The 22,724-nt window shown below is 36.3% G+C and overlaps 1 protein-coding gene across 5 annotated transcripts in view; it reads right to left on the reverse strand.

Moving 5' to 3' along the window:
- RB1CC1 (RB1 inducible coiled-coil 1) overlaps positions 1-22,724 on the reverse strand; it is a 93,959-nt gene that overhangs the window by 70,324 nt on the left and 911 nt on the right. For 2 of the 5 annotated variants that reach the window (XM_032422000.1, XM_032421999.1), the window contains exon 2: positions 8,498-8,523. The exons of the other annotated variants lie outside the window; for them this stretch is intronic. The gene's annotated coding sequence lies outside the window, so the exon portion shown is untranslated. The remainder of the gene's footprint in view (positions 1-8,497; positions 8,524-22,724) is intronic. 5 annotated transcript variants of the gene reach the window in all.

Raw genomic sequence — 22,724 nt, forward strand, 5'->3', positions numbered from 1 at the left:
CAAATGAACAAACACTTATTGAGCTTATGTGTCAGGACTGTATTTTGTGAACAAAATAGACGTGATCTTTGCTCTGATGGAGATCACAGTCTTGAAGTAGAAAAAAAAATTAAACAAAAAGAAAACAAAGATGATGTAAGTTGTAATAAATGCAATGTAAGAGGAGTGGGGTAGCGAGAAGAACCTACTTTAGATTTGGGTGATCAAAGTAGGCCTCTATGTGGGTTACATTTAAATAGGGTCACACAAATGAGAATAAGCCTGTTCTGTAAAGGTGGGGTAAAGCAGTACAAGAAGATACAACATTTGTGAGCCTAAATATAAAACCTTATAAATAATCACAACTTTATTCTAAGTTTCTACTGTTCTTTCCTCCTAAATATTATTTACCTTTTCTGTTTTGGTTTAACTTCACACTTAGAAAAAAGTTACAAAAATAGTACAAAAACCCCCTTGTACCCTTTACTTAGTGTTACCAACTATGTACACTGTGCTCCATTTGCTTTATCAATTGGGCCATTTAAGGCTCCATGCCTGCTCCTTTCTCCTTCTCTCTCTATATACATGTACACCACACACACAAATACATTTTTCCTGAACTATCTGAGAGTAATCTGCAGACAGACTGTCTCATTATCCATAAATATTCCAGAATGTGAGTATCCTAACAGAAAGGATTTTTCTCATACATGACCAAAGTACATTTATCTAATCATGAAATTTAACATAGATCCATATTATCATCTAATCCACAATCTGTACTCAAATTATTGCCCTTTACGGTTTTCCCCCCTCAATCTAGGATCCAATTCAGGATAATATATTGTGTTTAAATTGTAATATCTATTTAATTTCCTTCAATCTAAAGCTTCATCGATCTTTTTCTTTTCATGATCTAGGTACAATACTGTTCTCAATCCATCAGAGGCTTCAGAAATTATTATAAAGATGGACTCAGTGCCACTCCCCTGTTCCATAATACTTACAGTAAATGAGGGAAACTCTGATAAATGTAGCGGCTACTATGTGCCTTTAAACAAACAGCAATCTCTTCACCTGGCATTCACCCTAAGAAACAGCTCAACCTAAAAACCACAATGATTGTGGTTTTGTAAGCATGGTTACAACGCTTACAAAAACAGCTGCATGAACAAAGCTTATTTGAAAATTGGTCTGTATGTATAATTCATGAATAATGTAAAACAATCTCAAGGACAGTTTTGACTGCTGTGGCTCTAGAACTTAGGTTATAGTTTGACTCCACTATACAGGCACACACACTTGATACTATCTGTCATTTAGCTCATTTCTTTCTTTCTTTCTTTCTTTTTTTACTTAGCTCATTTCTAACAGTTCCCAAGTGATGTTAATGACAGCATCATTTAGAGAAGCACCTCCTGACCTACCCTGACGTAACATCCCACGTTTTCATCCATTATCTACTGTGTGAAGCCATCGCATTGGCAACTTTAACCAGAAGTCTCCTTCTGAATCTTTACTCTCTGTGTCCTCATTTATTGTCATATACCACTGAGGGCCTATGCTAGAACAGCGTTAAGAGAAAAATCTAACTAGTAAAATGAGTCATCATTGCCCCATGGGCCTCACTAGCCCTGGTGCTCAATGTCAGCCTAATGGTAATCCTAAAATTTGTATGGAACCACAAGAGACCCCGAATAGCCAAAGTAATTTTGAAAAAGAACAAAACTGGAGGTATCATAATCCCAGATTTCAAGATATACTACAAAGCTATAGTAATCAAAATAGTATGGTACTGGCACAAAAATAGACACACAGATCAGTAGAAGAGAATAGAGAGTTCATAAATAAACCCATGATTATATGATCAATTAATCTTCAATGAAAGAGGCAAGAATATGCAATGGGAAAAAGTCTCTTCAGCAAATGCTGTTGGGAAAACTGGACAGCTCCAAAGAAAAGAATGAAACTGGACCACTTTCTTACGTCATACACAAATAAACTCAGATGGATTAAGACATAAATGTGAAACACGAAACCCTAAAAATCCTAGAAGAGAGCACAGGCAGCAGTTTCTCCGACATCGGCTGTAGCAACTTTTTTTCAGGGTATGTCTCCTGAGACAAGGCAAACAAAAGCAAAAGTAAACTATAGGGACTACATCAAAATAAGCTTCTGCACAGCGAAGGAAGCAATCAACAAAACTAAAACACAACCTACTGAACGGGAGAAGATATATGCAAATGATAGATCTGATAAGTGATTACTATCCAAAATACAGAAAGAACACAGGAAACAATAAGTATTGGCAAAGATGTGGAGAAAAAGGAATTCCTATGCACAGTTGGTGGGAATGCAAACTAGTGAAGCCATTATGGAAAACAGCATGGAGGTTCCTCAAAAAATTAAAAATAAAAACTACCATATGATCCAGTAATTCCACTACTGGGTACTTACCAAAAGAATATGAAAATACGATAATTCAAAAAGATATATGCACCCCTATGTTTATTGCAGCATTCTTTACAATAGCCAAGATATGGAAGCAACCCAAGTGTCCATCAACAGATGAAGGGATAAAGAAGATGTGGGGTACACACATACACACACACACACACACACACACGGACTATTACTCAGCCATAAAAAAGAATGAAATCTTACTATTTGCAACAACATGGATAGATCTAGAGAGTATAAAGCTAAGGGAAATAAGTCAGTCAGAGAAAGACAAATACCATATGATCTCACTCATATGTGGATTGTAAGAAACAAAACAAGTGAACAAAAAAAGAGACAAATCAAAAAACAGACTCCTAATTACAGAGAACAAACTGATGGTTACCAGAGGTGAGGTGCATGGGGAGATGGGTGAAATAGCTGAAGGGGATTAAAGAGTATACTTATCATGATGAGCACTGAGTAATGCGTTGTATTGCTGAGTATTACATACCTGAAACTAGTAACACTATGTTAAGTATACTGAAATTGAAATTGAAAAACAAAACCAGAAACATAAAGTAAAAAATAAAAGGGAATAGCAAAAACAAAACAAAACAAAAACACACAAAGAAACACAGGCTAATGGCTTCCACGGCCACAAAACGCTCATATTTATTTCACCTGTCCCAAGTATATGACACAAAGAATAATCATCAGTACCACTGAGTGATTCATTATATGTCAGTCATTATGCTCAGTAGTATTATATGCAATAGTTCCTTTATTTTTCATAACATGTAAGATAACCATATTATTACTGTTTCTTCTTGGAGTTTAGGGAAAAGATTCAGAGATTACTCAACTTGCCTAAAGGTAAGTTTGAACCCATCTCAGTTTACATTTATTCAATAAAAATTTCACCTGAGAATCTAGTATGCCTAGGCATTTTTTTTTTTTTTTTTTTAGTTTCGGACATAAAAGAACAAATAATATGATAAAATTCCCTATTCTCATGAAGCGTACATCTTACTGGGCAACCTATACACAAACTCCATGATTATCTACTTCCAAAAAGAATAGCTACAAAAATGCAATTATTTATAATTAAAAGTAATTCCCAAATATATGCTTGCACTTTTCTATGTTTTATTCTTTAAAGATACAGATATTGTTGACTTAACAATAACCACTGATTGTTAACATGAAGTAAAAGCCATACCAGCTACATATCCTCACAATTTCTACTGTGAGAAAGGCTACTATTATCTCCATCAATCAAATGACAAAACTGTGGATCTAAAAAAGTTCAATCATCTCTCAAAGTCATACAGCAAAAACAACCAGAGTTCAAATCTATGGCTGGGTCAAGAAGGAAGGAAGAACATGAATGTACTACTAAACACATGTAGTAAGTACATCCCATGACTTGCCATTTTACTGTTCCTTTAGAAATCCCAGTACTTGTTTCCCCCACCAATTCTACCACTTTTAAGTCTTCATTTTCTTAAATGCAATATAAAAAAAATTCTAAGATTAAGTAAGGGGGGTGGGATGGCAGAACACTTCAAAATTTGACATGGTAAGGTGTTCAAATGAAAAATCAGTTGCCCTCCAAGAACTGGTGCGGTCCTAGGTTATGGGAGAACAAGATTCTCTTGGGTACGTAGATAACATGGTTCCTTGCACACGGCAAAGACTGGAAATTCTTCCATACTGTGGGTCATCTTTGCATGGGGATTCTCTGAAAACTTCACAAGCTAAAGAAATGTACACAGAAGAACTTACGTATAGTAGCAAAGAAAAATGTGGCTGAGTGAAATACTCAAAGTGGCCTCCTTTGCTCTGCAGCCCCTGGGCTGTGTAGGTACTGTTCTAAGGGACAAGTGGAGTTGCAGAGGCCCACTCTGCTCCCAGGGCAGCATTCTGCTACTCAGGGTACACACTGGGGGCCACTGACATGTCAGGGATGCCACAGCTTCTGCAGGCAGCAAGGAATAAACCAGTCTTGGAATGGGAAACCCAGAAGGTCACCTGCCTCCAGCCACAATTTCAGAAAGAAAAGACAACTCAGGATCTGGAGTCTCTGGGCAGAAAGTAAAACTTACTGTGTTGGCTTCTCTCCCCAGCCTGCCAGGCCCATATCCCTTAGGTGGTCCCTGTGTGTCCAGAAAAAAAATCTCCAATTGATGTCAACTGAGCATAAAGCATGCCCACCCCCCTGGATGGCCCATTCTGGACACTTGGGACAGGGCAAGGCATAAGTTTTTTCTCTTATTATGTAAACACCTACCTAATAGCCGTGATCTTGCCTCTGAACCAGCAAAGCCTAAATACTTATCTGGTCCTTTACAGAAAAAGTTTGTCAGCTTCTGCTCTAAGGCTTGAGCAGCTCCAGCCAGTTCAGTGTGAGTGTGCACATACCTGGGTTATCACCAGGCACCTAACAGTCAAGAACGGAAGCCTAATGGTGAGCACATGCTGCCTGCAACTGTAACACTGCATGGAAACGATAACAACAACAGCAGACGGCGAGCCCTCCAGGAGACAGGCCCAATTTCCCAGCTTTCTAACAGATGACAGGGTTCTGGATAGGTCACAGGATTTACTCATTTTCTGACTTATGGGGGAGGGGAAAAGGGAGAAATCCAAAAAGGATGAATCTTTCCATTACCTGTTTCATCATTTAATCCAAATATCAAAAGACGGGATCTGACTTTCTCCTCAAAACTGTTAAGTGGGACAGTGTTACAACAAGTGATTAAAAACAGCTTAAAAAAAAAAAAAAAAAAAGAGTTCCTATGAATTAGTAAGAAAATCACAAAAATCCACAATACATAGTGCATGAGAAAGTATTCCAAACAGTTAACCAATGAGGAAAGTACAAGAAACCTCTTCAGTAATCAAAGAAATACAAATCTGAAAAAGACATTATTTTTAAATGAGCAAGAGTCTCAGTCTAAGATTCCTAGACTTTCAATCTAAGAGAAAAGAGATACAATAAAGTGTAAAAAAAAAAAAAAAGAAAAAGTACTTCAGAGATGTTAGTTTGAACAAAAATTTTTCTCTTTGCCTAAAACACGTATTTCACAGCCCCACTGAATTAAAGGCAGTGACAACCCTAGAACAGTTAAGTACCCATCTCCCTTGTATAGTAAAGAATTAACCTTATCCAAAGAGAGGTCTGGACTTTACCCTTGGCTATGCGGAGGGGAACCTGAGGTCTCTGGAATGTCCTGCTTGACAGGAGTGTCTTTGTTTGGGGGCTTTAGAACAGTCTAACAATGTGATTTATGATGGGGGCTTTAGGACACACAGTATCAGTTTCCATCTCCAGAAGAAATGGAGACTAAAGACATTAGTTGGACCTCTAAAAAGAGCTAGAGACTAAAGGTCAGCTACCATGTAAAGATTATAGGACCTCAATAAAAACTCCAGACACCAAAGACTCAGGTAAGCTTCCCTAGTTAGCATTACTCTATGTACTGTCACACACTCTGGCTAAGAGGAAGTAATCCTATCCATGAGTCCATGGGAGAGGGCAACCAGAAGCTCTGCATTTCAAACCCTTCCAGACTCTATGCATATCTTCCTTTGTCTGCTTTTAATTTTAATTTGTAACCTTTCACTATAAAAAAAAATCATAATTAAGTATAGCATTTCCCCCATGGTCTGTAAGCCATTCTAGTGAATCCTCGAACCTGAAGGTGGTTGTAGGAACCCCAAATTTGTAGTCAGTGGATCTGAAGTGAGGGTGGTCCTGGGCATCACCAACAGGTGGCTGGTATCCAAAGTGAGAGTAGTCTTATGGAGACTGTTCCATCTAACTCTAGAATCTTTGTACATCTAACTCTAAAAATCACTGTACACCCATGTTATGGTTTCTAAAAGGAACCTTTGGAGAAGTGGCTGATTCCAAAGGTCTTAAGTAGAAAAATGTACCAATCACATAAGCCTGGAACATTAAGATGTGCCATTAAGCAAAGAAGCTATCAAAGACTAATTAATAAGACCATGTCAAAAGGGCAAAAACTCAACTTGAACGAGCTTTCATGACTAACATGGGGCAGTCTGCGCATTGAAAGAATACTTACAAATACTTATATAGTATAAAATCTGTAAATATTTATGTTCATAACAATCAAAAAAGGAAGAAACAAACCCTCAGTGAGTTAGAGTAGCAACCTATTATGAAACTAAAAAAGGAAAGGATTTAAGGACTTATCCTCTTTCCTACATGAATTATATTTCAGGATAAACAATATAATGAAGAAATAACTTTTTACAGAAAAGCTCCATCTATTACTACAGACAGAATATGGAAGATGACAACTTCACAATGAAATAATGGATCTAGACATCAACAGACATTAAAATAATTAAAAGAAATGTGACAGATTAAGCTTGTTGACAAACATGCACATGCTGATCACTTGTCACACTGCTACCAACTCATGTCTCTGTGTTTCAACTGAAAGTATGCAGCTTATCTATAAAATATTCTTGCCCACCTCCCCCCAAAAAAACACAAACCCAAATTTAATAAAACTTCTACATCTACCTACAGTTACCAGTTTATAAGTAATACGGGTGTAGAGAAAAAACAAACAATATTATAAGAAAACAATCAGGTAAATTCAGAAATAAACATTCTATAGGACAATGACCTAGCTTAACAAATGGCCTCAAAAAGAGAGGAAGAATTCTACCTATTAAAAAAGATATAAGAGACATAATAATCAAATGTAATGTTTGGATCCTGAATCAAACTACTACAAAAAACACTTTTGAAGTAAGTGTGGAAATCTAAAGATGGATTAGGTATTAGAATTACTATTCCTTTTGGGGCATGATAATGGCATTTTAGTTATGAAATAATGAATTCTGAAAAATTAATGTGTAAAATGATATTTGAGATGTTTTAGAACAGTCTAGCAAAAACGAAGGCAGAAGGGGAAGGGGGGGGAAGGTAAGTACGGCAGAAGGACAGGTAGTAAGATCAGCAAAATACTGGTGATTATTAAAGCACATAGCATGGACAGATTAGATTCAGCACATTATTCTCGCTACTAAAATGGACGGTTGGGGGGGTGGAGGGATGGGTTAAATAGGTGATAGGGATTATGGAGTGCACCTGTCCTGATGAGCTCCAGGTGATGTATGGAAGTGTTGAATCACTATATTGTACACCTGAAACTAAGACTGTATGTCAACTAACTGGAATTAAATAAAAATTTTAAAAAATATATTCTCTCTACTTTCGTATATGTTTGCAAATTTCCACAAAATAGTACAAAAATTATCATAAGTATTTTGCAAGTCATATTCAACACTCATATATTATAGGTGGGGATCTACTATAAATAATTATGACCTTCTTGGGAAAGCAATTGGTGCTCATGGGTAAATAAGTAAATGTTCTATAAACATACATTTCTCTTAACCTAATAATTGTACCATAAAAATTTTCTTATAGAAAAAATTTGTAGTTGAAGTATATACAGAATACTTTACTACTTGTGAGTAGTGTTAAAAATACTCGGCCACTCATTCATCTACTCATATAGTAAAATAGGATATATAATAATTTTTAACAAAGCTTACAGTGTTGAGTGAAAACAATAATGCAATGATTACAGATGTTTAAAAAGAATAGAGGAAAAAAGATGAGAAAGAAATACACTGAAACAGTAAAAATAAGTACCTCTAGTAATGGAATTAGTAATAATCTAGTAAAACAATTAGCTGCTGCCAGAATACATCACCTTCCTGGTTATAATCTGACCTAAAGTGAGGGAAAAACAACTGACTTTTATATAGGAAGAGCTTAATGGCCCTGGTTTAAATTCTTTTTCTTTTTCTTTTTCTTTAGATTTATTTATTTATTTTTGAGAAAGAGAGAGAGAGGGTGCATGTGAGCAAGCAAGAAAGGGGAGGAGGGAGGGACAAGCAAACTCCCCGCCGAGCAGGGAGCCTGATGCAGGGCTCCATCCCAGGACATGTGGCTCAATATTCCATTGCCTTTTTGTGTTAACTTCCATAATAAGTAAATATAAAAATACAACAAAATAAAACTTACAGAGCACTTCCAGAGGTTCCTCACCCCTACAAGAGAAGAAAAATAGTATAGCTAAAAGCTTAGCTCAATAACCCGGTTTTTCTGTATTTTGGATATGTTTTTGTTTTTACATTTTTGAGCAATGCTAGGAGTTATTCACAAAAGCAAGTCCATTCTATAAAAGGCTGCTGTAAAGAATCCTGTCTGTTCTGAAACCTAACTCCTGACAATGCCTATATAAGGGTGACAGGCATGTTAGAAATTATGTGTCCCACACTTCCCATCATTCATACTGGACAAAAATTTTTTAATTTCCCCCCACACCCAGTGGTCATATTTTCTCATGTTAACAGCAAGTTATTGAAACACTTTCTGAAAGCAGCTTTTCACTCTGGTAAGACAGTGCTGAGAAAATTTATTTTTCATAATTTCTCAAAGAGAACTGTGAACTTGTTAAATAAGTCTGGACCCAGCATATATCAAATATCAGCATATCATATTTGCAGCCAGTCCATGAACAAGAGAATATACAAATAATGTATAATATATAGGGGCTTTGTGAACAATTGCAAATACAATGAAAATCACAACTTCCTGAAAGTAAGCACATATGTACAGAAATATACAAATCAAACTTGCATTTTACACCAGTACCTAATCAATATACAATATAAAGGATATGCAGAGCTTTCTCTCAAACAACACCGTAGCCTTTAATTTTTCAGCAAAAATCACCACAGACATGAAAAATAAAATTTACTTTCAAGTTAAGAGTTTTCCTGGACTATCACGGCAAGGAGAAGAAATTTGACCTTGAGGACACCGAAAATACCTGCCTATTCAAGATTCTATAAGATAAAGTTTATGTACAGGGCTCAAGCCATCTATTTAAGGAAACAGACAAAATTCAATCTCTGTCTTGAAGGGCTGTACAATCTTATGAGGTTAACAAAAAGCCAGATGTGAAATAAATAGTAAATGTCCTGGAGTTCCATTACTCTTACATGAGCACTCTGTCCTGTTCGATACAAAGGGTTATCATATAGATCACCATTTTTCCATCACCTAAATCTCCTCATGATCCTGCCTGACCTTAAATTCTTTCTTCTATACCTTAGCTCCTAAATCACTGGAGTCTTTTCTAAAAAATCTACTTCTGTCTTTAGCTGTTACTTCGACCCTGGATTACTGATTTTTAAGTGATCACATCATAGTTTCACAGCAAGATTTGTTTGGTTCAAGAAAGATTTTAATTCTACATTTAATTTTTTTCCATATTTCACATACTGGGCACATAGCGTGACAGAAACGAATTTTTGTGTAAGTAAAAGTAAAAGTTCTGATTCAGATTCTACCTGAAAAGTATGGTTTATAAAAATCATTAAATACTCTAAATGGGTAATAAAATAAACATTCATATTTTAAATTCTCTTATTAAAAGAAATATAAAACTTCTATAAAGACTAATTTTGTGTAATCTAAATGTTATAAAATTTTATTGAATTACATGTTCTCTAGACAATCCATGAGCCGCATGGCTTTATTATCAACTAAAAACTTGTAGAGTTTAAAAAACCTTCTCATCACTACACATCTAGATTTCATTTGCTAATGTGTAAAATGGGAATATTAACAATACCTGTCTCATAAAGCATTTTGAAAAACAACTAAAAATATCTATGCCAAGAGCTTAATATTTAGCACAATGCCAACTGCAATTACAAACTTCAAAATGTTAACCTAGGAACAGGCAGTAACTCTTGCAACATAACAGAAACTATTCAAGAGCATCTACTGAGTGAATAGGCTCTCACAAGCAAAAGTACTCTTAGAATACTACTTGCGTAAATAAATAATAAAACAGAGTTCAAACAGTTAATTGAGAGAGATCTCATCCAACTAGCTAACTTTTGGTAGTTTCCTTAGAGCCAAAGTATTCCAAGACTCTTTAATTAAAAAATAGAGGGACGCCTGGGTGGCTCAGTCGTTAAGCGTCTGCCTTCAGCTCAGGTCATGATCCCAGGGTCCTGGGATCGAGCCCCGCATCGGTCCTGGGATCGAGCCCCGCATCGGGCTCCCTGCTCGGCAGGAAGCCTGCTTCTCCCTCTCCCACTCCCCCTGCTTGTGTTCCCTCTCTCGCTGTCTCTCTCTCTCTGTCAAAATAAATAAATAAAATCTTTAAAAAAAATTTAAAAATAGAAAAACAAAAATAATAATAATCATCTCTGCCTTAAACATCTCCAAAGTGTTTCTCCTACTGACCTTTTTGGGTTCACCAATGGTAATCAACTTTGTTTAACATGTCATATGTGAATAAGGACTCCTTGGTCTGTGTACTCCTCTTTCCCACTTATTCCCAATTAAGCTATCTAATTCAGGGCTTACTACTGCATACCCATGCTCTGACAATAACCTAACTGAGCTCCTTCTACCCAGTGGATTTCAACTCAAATCAGTCCTAGAAGACACTACCAACTAAAAAATCTGAGGTCTTATTTTAATGTCACTTTACTTCTCCCCAACTAAAAATGCTTCATACATCTACTTGTCTAAATCCTTGGAGTAAACAATCCAATACTGCCTTTCTGTGCTTCATTACATGAAGCTCCATACCATTTAAAATGACCTCCTGATGAGAGATGAATAAGCCTTGGTCTTTAGTGCCTTTACTCATGTCATTTCATTGCCTCCATTTTGTAACCATGATGTCACCAACATCCTGTTGTAAAATCTTCACCAATCTACTGGCTGCCAACAATCTTCCTTAAACACTTCAAGCCCACAACTTCAAATTTCTACTAATAAAATAATAGTGTTTGTATCCAGAACATAAATAAATGTCTTGCTCTACATTTTTCCCCACCTGCCAAATGCCTTACATTCCTCAAACTGTATCGTAAATAGCTACAGAAAACTTGGCCATGCCTTACACCTCTCTTCAAGATACCACAGTGTCTTGTACACCTACTACCAAGACATTAGACAGTCAATAAATGAGGCTGAGGCTATAGAGAAGGACTAGAGCAAGAACCACAATTGTGAAATCAGAAATACAAAATGGCTCAAAGAGAATCCACAGGAATACTTTATAAGAATGTACAATTTACATATCCTATATACTTGCTACCAAAATAAGATGGTCCAAGACAGCTGAATTCATTCCTTGGTATGTAACTGTTAAAACATTAAGCAAAAAGGGGCATTAGTAACCAAGCACATCTTTGGTCATCCTGAAAATGAACAGAATTCATCCTGAAAAAATACTGGAACAGAAGTAAAATAGATCTGGGTTTTAGTCCTAGATTCACATCTTTACTTCTAATTTCACCAAATCTCATTTCCTTACCTAAAAATTGAAAAGGGTATACTGGCTAATTCCTCCAAGTTTTTATAAAATGCAGATCGATTTACAATAAACTCAGTTCTAACTTATTTAATGTCTGAGTTTCTGAAGATTAAAAAAAAGAAGAAAGTATATGCTATCTTCTTTCAAGGAGCTTAATCACATAAAATGAAGATGACACTACAATGCAATACATATAATATTACAGAGGTATGCAAAAGTTGTATAGAAAAGGAATGGGCAAGAGTTCACAAAAAGGTGTCATTCCAGAGACAATGGACTCTGAAAAACAAACTGAGGGTTCTAGAGGGGAGGGGGTTGGGAGGATGGGTTAGCCTGGTGATGGGTATTGAGGAGGGCACGTTCTGCATGGAGCACTGGGTGTTATGCACAAACAATGAATCATGGAACACTATATCTAAAACTAATGATGTAATGTATGGGGATTAACATAACAATAAAAAATTTAATTTAAAAAAAAAAAAAAAAAAAGGTGTCATTCCAAAAAATACCCAAAAAAAGGTATGTAAAATTGAGTTCCTGCTAGATACCAATGATTTACCCTCCTCGATCACATTTGCTAAAATTTAAGAGAATAAGCTTAGCAAATCACTAATTTCCTAGGAAAAAATCAATCATTAAAAAGAGCTAACCCTTTTTATCAACTTACAAAGTTGGGATTTCTAATTAAGCACATTTTCCCTTAACTTACATAAAATCTATCAAATTTCTAAGTGTACTGCATCTAAATGATCTAGAACTAAGTTCTTACACGCAATGGTGAAGTGCCACCATATAAGTGAACTGCTGCTGAAAGAATTAGAAATTAACTTTATGACATAAAATTTCAGCCTTAGTACATAACACAGTATTACTTTTCACCAAATAGTCAAGATTTTCTAAAATCTGCCATAATGCTCATTTTCTATATAAAATTACTTTTTATAAAATGAAATCATACTTAGTATGACACAAGCTAGCCCAATTTAAAATTAAAAGCAACAGGTTAGTAACTCAATAATGACATAAGATTTTCTTAAAATTATTATGTGGTCCTTTACATAAACAATGTCTTTAGTTTCTATCCATTGAGACAATAACTATTAAGTGACCATTATAAATACTTATGTATGTATATACAACTATATACGGGGAGAGAGACAGAGACCCTGTAAGGAGAGAGCATTTATCAAAACATGTCAAATATAGTCTAACAGTTATTAAAACTGGGATTCTGGCCCATTAATAGATAACTTATGGAACGAAACAGATACAAATATATCTTCATATACACAAATAAAGATAAATAATAATAACAGAATTTCAAATTGGGGGAAAGGATAAATTGTTCAAGCAATAGTACTATAACATATAGCTATCCATAGCATGCAGAAAAAAACTTTATCAGAAATGCCATCAGCTTTTACCCTTTAGGTTACTTCTAATGACTGAAATGAACAGTGCTGACAAGACTAGAAATCAGTACAACTTACAATGAGATTTAATTGGCAATATGTATCAAAATTTAAATTGTGCAAATTAAAATGTACAAACCAGCAATTCTACCTTTGAAAATATATTGGAAGTAAATAAACAGACAAGTGTACAAAGGTATATATCCAATGACTTTTTATTTTTAACAATGAAAAATTAGAAAGCTATCAATCGTGATCAGTCAAATAAATTATGGTGCAGCTATATGACATTATTTAGACATTTAAAAATGTTAGCTCTATACATACTGATTAGTGACATATTTACTGTTCAATAAGAAAAACAAGTTACAGTATATGTGATTCTGTTTGTGGATTTTACTGTTATTTTATTAAAACTAATGGTGAGGGAGTACATGTATACTCAAGCATTAAAAAAGTCTGGACCATTGCAACTTTTTCTAGATAGGTCTCCTGAAGCAAAGGAAACAAAAGCACAAATAAACTATTGGGACTACATCAAAATAAAAAGCTTCTGCACAGTGAAGGAGACAATCAACAAAACTAAAAGGCAACTTATGGAATGGAAGATATTTGCAAATGACATATATAATAAAGGGTTAATATCCAAAATATATAAAGAACTTATAAAATTCAACTCCCAAAAAACAAATAAAATAAAAAATGGGCAGAAGACATGAACAGACATTTCTCCAAAGAAGACATGCAGATGGCCAAGAGACACATGAAAAGATGTTCACCATCACTTACCATCAGAGAAATGCAAATCAAAACCACTATGAGATAATACCTCCCACCTGTCAGAATGGCTAAAATCAAAAGCACAAGAAACAAGTGTTGAAGAGGATGTGGAGACAAAAGAACACTCCTGCACTTTTGGTGGGAATGCAAACTGGAGCAACCACTATGGAAAACAGTATGGAAGTTCCTCAAAAAGTTAAAAATAGAACTACGATTCAGCAATTGCACTACTGGGTATTTACCCCAAAAATATAAAAATTATGCAAAGGGATGCATGCACCCCAAGTTTACAGCAGCATTATTACAAAAGCCAAATTATGGAAGCAGCCCACATGTCCATCAACTGATGAAAGGATAAAGATGTGGTGCGCACGTATGCGCGCGCACACACACACATACACACATCACACGCAAGAACATTATTCAGCCATGAAAAAGAATGAAATCTTCCCATTTGCAATGACATGGATGGAGCTAGAGAGTATAATGCTAAGTGAAATAAGTCAGAGAAGGACAAATACCATATGATTTCACTCATATGTGGAATTTAAGAAACAAAACAAATGAAGATAGAGGGGAAAAAAAGGGGGGGAAACCAAGAAATGACTTAACTAGAGAACTGATAGTTACCAGAGGGGTGGGAGTTGGGGAGATGGCTTAAATAAGTGATGGGGATTAATGAATACACTTATCGTCATGAGCACTGCATGGTATATGGAATTGCTGAATCACTGTATTGTACACCTGAAACTAATAACACTACGTTAACTAACTGTAATTAAGAATATAACATCAATCTTTTTACAATGGCTATTTCTGGATGCAGGACTTTCACTTTTCTCTGGTCTCCTTAAAAATCACATTTATAATCAGAGGTAAAGATACTTATTTCCATTTTGAAAAAGAAAAAAACACAACACTTTATGCATCACAAAGAAATAAAGAACCTGAAATACGATGCCCTAGAAGAGTTGGTCCAACTAAAAGAACAAGACAATGACCCCCATCTGCTGCCCCCATTCTAGCCTCAACTCTGCCATCACAGTGTAGATATACCTTCTGACTCTACCATCTTCCCTACATGGTCATTCATATTTAGTTCTCCAACTGTTATCTTTACATACATGTAAGAGGGAAAACAGAACTGTTAAAAGAACATGAGATTTGGAATCAGAAGAGCTATATTTAAGTCCTATCCCCACTATTGACTGTGTGACCCTGACTAACCTCATCAAACTTACTCTATTTTTTATAAGATTTTTTATTTTTAAGTAAGCTCTACACCCAACGTGGGGCTCAAACTCACACCAAGATCAGAAGTCACACGCTCCACAGACTGAGCCAGCTAGGTACTCCTAAACTTAAATTATTTTGACTACAAAAAGAAACTCCCTATCTCACAGTGTTGTTGTGAAAATGTAACAAACCTATGAACTATGCAAACTGAAGGGCAATACAAACATCAGTTACTGTTGTTTAACTCAGATCTTTGCCCCCAGGCACAGGACTAGCACTCAGCTGATGCTAAATATCTCCCATTAGCAATCATGTTGTTACCACAAACTTGACATATCCACACTTCAATTCAGTGCTTTTCCTTTAAAACTATTCCCTAACTTCTTTTGTCAAAAAAGCTATCATTCTCCTGTTTTTCAGAACTTTAGTTTTTTCTAAAGTCTATCCATTTTTCCTCTAGAATCCAACACTTTATTTTCCAATGACATAAGCCTTATTTTAGAGCCTGGAAACTATTCTCGCTGCCTTTTAAGTCTCCATCTTGCTCCAAGTCTTCCTGAGCATTTGCATCAGTTACAACCACTGTCATCAGGCTGCATCCCTCAAGAATCTTCCCTAGAGCCTCACAGTTGCCTACAGGAGGACACAAATCAATGGCCTACCATGCTCTGTGGCTTGTTTCTTTGCAGCTATCTCTCCTGCCACCTCAGTAGAGTACCTCACAGTTTCACTGAATTTCATTATCTGCTCCTTTAAGAATGTGAATTTGCCAACTCTGGCTTAAAGCTACATTAATATTAAAAGGGCAGACTTTGAAGCAAGATTTACCTCTATATGAATGAATCCCATCTCTCCCAATGAGGCTCAGATAACCTGTACACATCAGTTTACCATCCATAGACTGAAATGATACCTTTTACACAGTGTATTTCAGACTCCTTTACTGTGCAAGGACTATAATAAAAGCTCTAAAAATGGTGGCGATTATAACTTTAAACTCCAACATTCATGGACTTCATAATTACACCCTAGTTTACCTTTCTAGAAATATCTCTATTCCTGTACATGAAACTTATATTCTCTCACTTTATATACCCCTGCCGAATTCAATTCCAATTTCTGCTAATATGAATTTTACTCATCCAACTATGGTCCAAAAACATGGTTCTATTAGCACTTCTGGGAAGTTTTCCCTAACCACAGGTGGCCCACAGTACTCTTATTCCTCTGCATTTACAGAGCTCTTAGTAGCTATATAAGGTAGTAGGAATTATCATAGAAAAAAAGAAAAATCTCACATCATAAAAGGACATTTGTTCCACCTGGATCCTCTTTGGATACAATCAGCTATAAATGAGGGGGAGAAGGAGATATAAACCCATCTCCTATACCTGTGAAAAACACTGTCTATCCAATTTATCAATTGGAGATTAATTTACAATTTCCTCTTTGAGAGACTGCCACCATAATGATTAGGTCAGCTATTCCAGTTTATTGTCAACTATTCAAAATTTAGAACTAGCTTCCTTATGGGGAAAACAAAGGGAAAAACCTCAATTTCTGACTTCCCAAACTGAACACATTCAGTCATTATTCATTCTCTATTTGTTAAATATCCAACATAAGCCAGAAACTGTGCCAGGTGCTAGGATTACAAGTCCCCACAAGTTGCTTTCAGATCTAGCAGAATTCACAAAATTTGGATGAACTAGATATGTTGGACCAAAAGTTTTGTAGAGAAAGAACAAGAATTAGGAATAATTTTGTCTGATTTGTAATTCTGCAAATTGCAATTTGACCTCAATGAGGGGTCACTGTGTGCTGCATCAATGAAAATGTTTACCACAAACAGAACGTCTAGGTTACCCAGGGGACTAAAAACTGGACTTCAAACCCTTCAAATCAGATTATTTCCATCTGATCTTACCCTTTTTCTCTGCCAAGAGGAAAAGAAAAAGAGAAAAAGAAGAGTAGGTCAGTCATTTTCCTCACATTCCCCCGAAGAGAACTTTTTCCATAAAAGTTCAGAGCTTCCAAAATGAAGCTACAACTAGACAAGCAACTTCATATAAGACAGCACCCAAAGAATACAGACAACAGGAATACTTTTAGTAGTTTGGCTTCAGGTTTTTTCCCTGTGTATACAGAAAAAATGTATGTGTATATACGGACAGTTTGGTTTTACAAAAATGAGAAAGCATCATGCATACTGCTATACACCTTGTTAGAACTGAATAACATAATGTGGGAATCCTTCCATCAATACATATAGATGTATTACACATTTTGCTGTCCTGCCATTCATAAAAATTATGTAAAATGCATGACTTACAGATAACTTGAATTTGGAATATTAGTAACAATCTAAAAAACAGAAGTCCCAATACAGAATATCATTAGATTTGTCATTCTGAATTAGTCTCATTCATAAAAATTTAATTCACTTTGTAAGTATTATTGCATTTAAACATGTTTTCTCATATATGCTATGTCATTTGATAACTTCTGCTTAACAGAAATTCAAAAAAGCCATTAAGATGAATTTAAGTCAAGTTTGCTAGAAAACGGCTCTCCTCCCTCCAAATTATACCAAGTATGGAGGCCACATCCATTTGAAATATAACATCCAGGGCTGTGCATGGTATAATTTTTAAGGGATGGCAAGAGCAAGTTGTGACACTCCCTTTGTTTTTTTTTTTATTTTATTATGTTATGTTAATCACCATACATCATCATTAGTTTTTGATGTAGTGTTCCATGATTCACTGTTTGCGTATAACACCCAGTGCTCCATGCAGAACATGCCCTCTTTAATATCCATCACCTGGGTAACCCATCCTCCCTCACCCCCCCCCAAAACCCTCAGTTTGTTTCTCAGAGTCCATAGCCTCTCATGGTTCATCTCCCCCTCTGATTTCCCCCCCTTCATTTTTCCCTTCCTACTATCTTTTTTTTTTTTTTTAACATATAATGTATTATTTGTTTCAGAGGTACAGGTCTGTGATTCATCATTCTTACACAGTTCACAGGGCTCACCATAGCACATACCCTCCCCAATGTCTATCACCCAGCCACCCCATCCCTCCCACCCTCCACCACTCCAGCAACCCTCAGTTTGTTTCCTGAGATTAAGAATTCCTCATATCAGTGAGATCATATGATACATGTCTTTCTCTGATTGACTTATTTCGCTTAGCATAATACCCTCTAGTTCCAGCCACGTCGTTGCAAATGGGAATATTTTTTTTTGATGGCTGTATAATATTCCTGTGTGTGTGTGTGTTGTGTGTGTGTGTGTGTGTGTGTGTGTACACACCACATCTTCTTTATCCATTCATCTGTTGATGGACATCTGGGCTCTTTCCATAGTTTGGCTATTGTGGACATTGCTGCTATAAACATTGGGGTGCATGTACCCCTTCAGATCCCTACATTTGTATCTTTGGGGTAAATACCCAGTAGTGCAATTGCTGGGTCGTATGGTAGCTCTATTTTCAACTTTTTGAGGAACCTCCATACTGTTTTCCAGAGTGGCTGCACCAGCTTGCATTCCCACCAACAGTGTAGGAGGGTTCCCCTTTCTCCACATCCTCGCCAACATCTGTCGTTTCCCGACTTGTTAATTTTAGCCATTCTGACTGGTGTGAGGTGGTATCTCATTGAGGTTTTGATTTGGATTTCCCTAATGCCAAGCAATGTTGAGCACTTTTTCATGTGTCTGTTGGCCATTTGGATGTCTTCTTTGGAAAAATGTTCATGTCTTCTGCCCACTTCTTGATTGATTATTTGTTCTTTGGGTGTTGCGTTTGATAAGTTCTTTATAGATTTTGCATACTAGCCCTTTATCTGATAGGTATGGCACTCCCTTTAAATGTGAACACAGGTTTTCTAAACTCTTAAGATTCACCTAATTATGTCTATAGCAAAAGTGTTATAGTTCTATGCTTCATTTTATAATAGTCACCTAGTTTAAAAATGAAATTAAAATTATATATAGCAAATACTGAATTAGCTTCATTCTATTAAACTATATGTAAACATACAGCAATATCAAAAAAAAGGATGTGCACAACTGGAATTTGCAGAATAACGGCTAAAGCAACCATGGGTATATTAACAGTATGGTACTGATCTGACTAATATTTCAACAGATTTTCTGGATACTTGCTGATCAATTATTATGTGTAGAATATGAGGGAAAAAAATAATGCGCATAGTCCCAAACCAGTAACAAAGAAATGGAAATGGGTCACAATTATTTTCATCCCTTAACATAATTACAAGCCAATAAAATTCGAGAATTCAAGACCGCAAAATCATGGGAGTGGGAAGGAGGGTGGGGTGTCACTCCATAATCCTCAGGGTACTCACTAAACAGCTGTGAAAGAAACAAACCAATGAAGGGGTGCATGAAAGCACTCACATACTAGGAAAAAGTAATTTAAAAAGACCTCAACTTTACTGAGGGATGGAAAGAAATGCCATTCTCTCAGGGACCACACAACAGAAGTCTACTTACAAGCAATTAGGTTTATTAGGCCCACAATAATAAACAAATCAGAAATGTGATAATTAAAATTTACATACTTTTATCTACAACAGTAAGTACACATCTTCCACCTAGCACTCTACAATCTGCTTCTCTAGCATTATATCTATTCCAGTGTCTGAAAGCAGCCAGCATTACAATTCATCTTCTTTAAAATTTCCCATAGTTCAAAATTTCCTACAATCTTATATACAAAGCTGACATACAAAGTTCTTATTCATTATTCATGTTGCCGGAGCTAAAACTGTGTGTTGTAGGGGTTTAACATTTCTTGAAAACATAAATGAATGTAGGTACAAGCTGCCTTCTAGCCTTGCTGGGTTTCTTGGAACAAACCTCTGTGCCTTTGCACATGCAGGGTTACAGTACATGACTGTTTCCTTACTATTTACCCACAAAACCCAGAGTATCTGTAGAGCCCTCACTATCACCATTCTCAGTGCCCGCTCATTTCTATTAGTCCACCCTCAGTAACCTTTTCACTTTTTCTTGTATATGCCAATTATCTCAAGAGCCTTCCCATTTACCATTCGTGCTGTCAAGAATGTTCTTGTCCCAGTCACACAGCTAGCCTCCTCACTTCTCCTGGGTCTTTATTCCAAAGTTACCAGTGAGGACTTCCTTGCCACTTTATCTAAACCCCCCAATCCTGATACTCATCTCCTCCCTTCTGTTTTTTTTTTTCCCCCTTCCTAGCATATATCTCTTACTCCATATTTTTCTTGAACGTTCACTGCCAAATTCCCAGCATTTCTTGACCAGTGCCTGGCACATAGTAGGTGCAAGTAGGTACATGATAAATCCCAAGCCAAATTTGTTGAGGTGGCTAGGCCATCCTCTTAAAGAAAAGTGAAATGACTTATCCATGTCAGATCATGCTTCTAAAAATATCCCCCTACATTCCATAAAAACCCAAATCCCCTTTCATAACTTTCTTTCAAAGTTGCAATAATGCAATAGTGTAATTATATTTATACAGGACTCCAATTTCCTATAAAGCAAAAACAATTTCTTATACATTCTTATCTTCCTTGTAATAACTGGTTCACTTGTCAGTTGTAAGTAAGTAATAACTCTATGAATGAACGTGTGTAGAAAGGGACTGCTAGATTTTCACTTGAGTTTCTTTTTTTTTTTTTTTTAACATTTTATTTATTTATTTGACAGAGAGAGATAGTGAGAGAGGAAACACAAGCAGGAGGAGTGGGAGAGGGAGAAGCAGCTTCCCGCTGAGCAGGGAGCCCGATGCGGGGCTTGACCCTGGGACCATGACCTGAGCTGAAGGCAGACGCTTAACAACTGAGCCACCCAGGTGCCCCTTTCACTTGAGTTTCTTCAGCCACTATTATCTATACTACAAACGAAAGGCTTACATGGGTTAGAGAATAGCATTATCCAAACAAGAACATTTTACTAGATATTCCTGTTTAAAAAAAACATTTGTAGTTACATACAACTGCAAAGTAAACCATATAGCAGGTGCTCAAACATTTGCTGAATGCATGAAAATTTAAAGACAGTCTCAAAATCAGAAACCAAATAAAAGCTCTTCTCAAGCTTACATAATAAAAACTTAGGTTCAGAAGTGTGGCTTTTCAAAAACAAAGGTCTTGTGTCCTCTGCCCTTTTGGACCTTATGAATTTGATTTGCTAAAAGTCAATCTGCCACCCATTCTGAACTTGTATTTGTTAGCAAGGGCCAGAAAATTTTTCTGAGACAAGAGTACTGCTTCACCGTCTTCCCTGTCATCCAACAACAGCAGAAGAACTAGGCCAGTAATTAATCCTAAATTTGACTGACATAAAAGATTCAAAATCGACTAAATAAAATTACTTTTAAAAAGTGGACTGAATCCATGGGGCGCCTGGGTGGCTCAGTTGGTTAAGCGACTGCCTTCGGCTCAGGTCATGATCCTGGAGTCCCTGGATCGAGTCCCGCATCAGGCTCCCTGCTCGGCAGGGGGTCTGCTTCTCCCTCTGACCCTCCCCCCTCTCATGTGCTCTCTCTCTCAAATAAATAAATAAAATCTTAAAAAAAAAAAAAAAAAAAAAAGTGGACTGAATCCATATCTAATTTCCATCAACAGATATTTATCAACAAAAACACCAACATAAAGCATCTCTTTTATAAAACTATTTAGGCTTTAAACACAACACTAAAATTTAAAAAAAACCATAACAGGAATGTTACTGAGAAAATGTGTTCATTTAGGCCACATTCTATTACAACATTAAATACAGAAAGCAAACATATCTTCCCACCCCTAGCTTACAAACCAAATAACCCCCAAAATAAAATCCTTATGGTACTTTCGCTTCCCACAGTAATACCTTATCAAAATGGGAAAGACCCTCTTTGTATCAAATATCGAAATACAATAATGTGATTCTTGATTAAACCCAGATTTGTCTATTTATATTAAAAGTCGTCTCCTCCTAAATTGCTAACTTTCCAACCCTTCGGATAACTCCAACAATCAGCATCAACACACAAAAACCTAGAAACTATACAATAAAATGACAAGCACATTTTCATAGGGCCCAAATCATTGCTCTATGTATAGTAAACTTGAGGCAAGCATTGTTATCTAGCTTAATGACTTGTGTAGTAGTAAGACTCTACCAACAGTGAGCACATTAGTCCTCTCGGCATCCAGGCATACACCACTTCGTGGTATGACCACACTTTAAAGAGTCATGATGGAAAAGACTAGATTACGAAATCATAAACAATAAACATACTACATCCACCAGGCGGTGGAAGAAACTATTCCCCTCAAAAGCTGCCATTTCTCCTGTTGTTCTCCTGCTTCTACTAAGGAAGTTGTGAAATCCGCAAACACACCCCATCCCAAATCTTATCGGTGGGGCTGGCGGAGGCTGAGTCATTCCTAGGAGTAACTTTATACCGATCCTCGCACACCG

This window comes from Phoca vitulina, unplaced genomic scaffold (genome assembly GCF_004348235.1).
Source record: "Phoca vitulina isolate PV1807 unplaced genomic scaffold, GSC_HSeal_1.0 scaffold25, whole genome shotgun sequence".
In the NCBI taxonomy this organism is placed as follows: Eukaryota; Metazoa; Chordata; class Mammalia; order Carnivora; family Phocidae; genus Phoca; species Phoca vitulina.